The sequence below is a fragment of the Lissotriton vulgaris genome, chromosome 6 (assembly GCF_964263255.1).
Source record: "Lissotriton vulgaris chromosome 6, aLisVul1.2, whole genome shotgun sequence".
Lineage (NCBI taxonomy): Eukaryota > Metazoa > Chordata > Amphibia > Caudata > Salamandridae > Lissotriton > Lissotriton vulgaris.
In genome coordinates, this window is record NC_141694.1 from 71,839,768 (window position 1) to 71,843,801 (window position 4,034).

At 44.8% G+C, this 4,034-nt stretch overlaps 1 pseudogene; it reads right to left on the reverse strand.

Moving 5' to 3' along the window:
• Positions 1 to 716: 716 nt before the first annotated feature.
• On the reverse strand, positions 717 to 1,653 carry LOC147706807 (dnaJ homolog subfamily B member 1 pseudogene; annotated as a pseudogene).
• Positions 1,654 to 4,034: the final 2,381 nt, after the last annotated feature.

Sequence of the window (4,034 nt, forward strand, 5' to 3'; positions counted from 1 at the left end):
GGCTTATGGGGCGGTAGTTCCCCGGAATTTCTCTGCATCCTTTTTTATAAATCGGGACCACCACCGCCCCCTTCCAGGAATCGGGCACTGGCCCCCCCTTCATGATGTCATTAAGGAGTGCTGTAATAACCCTTCCCCACGCCACTGGATATGCCCGCATGAGATCCCCCGGTAGGCCATCTGGACCTGCTGCCTTCCGGGGGGCTACCCACCCGATTACCTTTTCAATCTCTAACGGAGTCCCTGCATCAGCACTATATGCCTATGGCTAAAGATTAGCCCTCCCCCCACCCCCGAAATGTGGCTCTAGTTGCGCCTCTGCTGTCTGGCTTATTTTAATTTCACTATGCAGATGTTCAAGTCTGCGCTATACAAATTTGGATTTACATTTTTTCATATTTTACAAGAACCTAACCCTCGGTCACAGTGAAGTCATGATACCCCGCTGTATATCGGTGAAAAACAACCGCTTGCCAAAATGCAACCCCAAGTTTCACACACACTGAGACTAACTTTGGTCAGGCCCAGTAGATAAAAACTTAACATGAAACAAGTTTTAATAAAAAAGTGCTTAGGCATGTTACGATTTAATATTTCTGTGTAACTCTTGCTTTTTATAATTTTTCTTCAGGCCATACAGCGCCCTCTCCTGACAGATTATATCAGCTGTAAACAATCACCAACTTTCTGATTCGGTTGTCTTGTCAGCGGTGTAGCTATGCGGGCAATATCCGCTCCAGTTCTTCCTTTGAGGAAGGAGGAATTCAGTCGAGGATGAGGTCGCCCTGCTGCTCTGGGTCTTTGGGTGGGAAGGAGACCTTCGCCTGGGATTCTCAGTTTCAATAACGTCATCCTTGAAACCGGTCGGATGGTCCTTCTGTCCACGGTCGGGGCATTACCGGTAAATTCACAGAACGCCTCTCTCAGGGTAATTTTTGCTCGGTGGATAATGTCTGAGCCTTCCCACTAAAGGCTAAATGGGGTTTATCTTTCAGAACACACACTAGATCGGTGAGGATGTTTGTGGGTGCTTCATCTCCTTCATTAGGGAAGGTAATCTTCGTACCCTTTCTTGATTTCTAAGGTAATACGATCTCGCCCTTCGGAGTGTGCAGTTCTGCCGTCTGGATTCAGGCGCTTATCAGAAATCTTCATTTACTGCTGCGGCCAGTGTAGATTTCATCAAGAGGCCTTTTAAGCTCACGCACTACTGGATGTGATCACGTCCTCGCCGAGCCCTCGGAAAACCTGTTACCTAATCCACCGACCCTCATCCCAAAGCTGGCAAATGGGTTATTAACTTCCATGGCCTCGTTTCGTTCCGTGCACTGAAGAACGTACGAAAAGGATTGCGGCCTCTGAAGAACTGTGAAAACATAGCATGAGGATCGTAGTGAAGTGTAACTGAATGACGGGTCATTAGGTCCACCGAGCTCGCCACCCACGTCCTTCATAATTATCTTCAATGTACTTGTCGAAGAACTCTCGCTATTTGGGGTCACTAACCACGTCTGAAGCAGCCTGGCTCCTTGTTTTTGTCAGGGTGGTAGCGCAGCGCACCTGCTTGCAATACGTTGCTTTTTTGACGTCCTCTTTTAAGGCGCCAAGGCGAGCCAGGGCTAGGCTTTTGCACTAATGAATCTTTTTACCCATGGTTGCTAAAAAAAATAAATCACACCTCTGTCACAATATCATGCAATCAAGTAAAGTATAGTTTTATGCGAGTATCCAACCTCACACTTCAACATACTAACAGCCAGATTCATCAAGTGAAATGCGCTCGCAAAAGGGCCAGATTCTGAGAATCTGGCCCTTTGCGAGTGCAATTTTTGCATTTGGGATTCATTATCCCAAATGCAAAAATCGCTAATAGAGAATTTGCAAATTTTCGAGGATTAGCATTTAAGGAGTCTCTATTAGAGATTCCTTAAATGCTATTCATGAAACATTTAAAAATTGCGAATTCTCAATTTAGGAGCGCTATTTACCACGAAGTCAAACCTCGTGGTAAATTGCGAAAACTTAGAAAAATGCATTTAAATGCATTTTTCTAAGTTGCATGTTACACACACATGTCCTTTGGACATGTGTGTGCACAACATCAGTGTAAATTCACATTTCAGGGGTGCTACAGGGTGTCCTTTGGACACCCCTGGCACCCTTGAAATCGCATCCTTATTTGCGATTAGCAAATTGCTAATCGCAAATAAGGAATAACTCTCCATTCATTCCTATGGGCCTTAGGCCTATAGAAATGAATGGGGAGTTATTCCTTATTTGCGATTAGCAATTTGCTAATCGCAAATAAGGAGGCAATAGGAATCGCAATTTATTTTGCGATTTCTACATGAATCCCGATTTGCAAGTCCTTAATTGCGATTCCTTAATAATAGCTATTAAGGACTCGCAAATCGGGACTTTGATGAATCTAGCTGTAAATGCTGTAGCGGGCAAAACTGCTTATTTTACCTGAATGCGAGCCTCGCGCAGGCACATACGACTACTGCTTGCAGAGGCTAAGTGACGTTTCAGCCCCTCAGCCAATCACTGGCTAGACCTCAGTCATGGGCTGCTAGCCAATCAGATGCCTCCAGCCTGTTGTATTAATGTGATTCAGAGCCAGATGTATCAAAGGGTTTTACCCATTCTGTGTCTATGGGAAAATGTGTTCATACATATGGCCCTCAATGTCTACTTGTCCGTCGTACTTAATAGACAATACATCTTCTTGCCCATCAATAAAAACAGCATGGTTCGGGCGTCGGGCGATAGGATTCCCCTACCCTTAATGGACATCATGTACCAGGCCAGCTTCTAACACAGACTGTATGCCAGAATGGTCACCCCACTATGTCTAACCCTGGGCGTAGTGGGGCTTCGCGGAGCTACGTGAAGTGGGCGAGAAACTACGCCCACCTCCGCACTCCACGTAGCCCCACTACGCACCGCAGGCCTCCCTCCCGCCCTCCCTAAATACTTTACATTAAATGTGTAAAAGAATTAAAAGGCACTTACCTTGCCCACCGCTGCCCGCCGCGTCTCCGGGGCACCCTCTCTTCATCGCGCCGTCTTGGGTACTAATGCGCATGTGCGGGCGCATTAGTACTGTAGCAGGGTTTCCGTTCTCCCACAGAACTGTGCATAGAGATCTAGAACCTCAGTGAGTTAGGATGATCCAAAAACTCATCTCAGTGTCAGAAATCTCGTTACCTAGCTAGCTACAGTGTCTCATGGATCATTATGGAATGATCCATGTATTAGACAAACCAGAACATGATCTTTAGAATACCTCAGGAGTCGTGGAACACATGAACACTCTTTTGTTATATAATCATTTCAAACCAAAACTGAGAGTCAAAGAACACAAGTGCAAGTTTGAAATATTTATTATTCAATGCAAAGTTCTCAAACGCAGTATCTTGTATAATACCAAAATGCAGATTATAAAAATCAGAGTCAGCAGCATAGTCACTAATCCATAATAAGCAAAAGGTGCTAGCATGTTATAATGCAATTTCTATAGAAATCTGTATCACCTATATTTCGCGCACCCTATCTAGCATATTATATTATATCTAAGAAGGTCTCATTCGGGTTTTAGCAGGGCGGCCCCATACCTCTCAATGTCAGTAGGAGCAGTTCACATCAACCGCTACCTGCTCTCTTCATGCGCAGCACCAAGTGTCTACGTTCATTCCGTGTAACTCTATCTTAAACCCGCGTAGAGCCCAAAATGTTGGCATCAACATTATTTGTGTTATGTCTAATGTGGTGCGAGGATCAAGCCTCCCAGCAACCTTGTGTTAGGTTAATTTCAGAGTGTGCAGCTCTCAGTGTGCAGACAGTTGTACCAAGTGTACCAGGCAAAGCTGATAGCATAGAAATAACATATTATTCTCAAATAAACCACCTCACCGCTTCTAGGGTGAAGGCGACAACAACAAGTATGTGTCGTGTGCAAAACTGAAGCCGAAGGAAAAAAGGCTGTTTAAACATGTAATGCACTCATGCTAACTTAACACAATATATGTAAC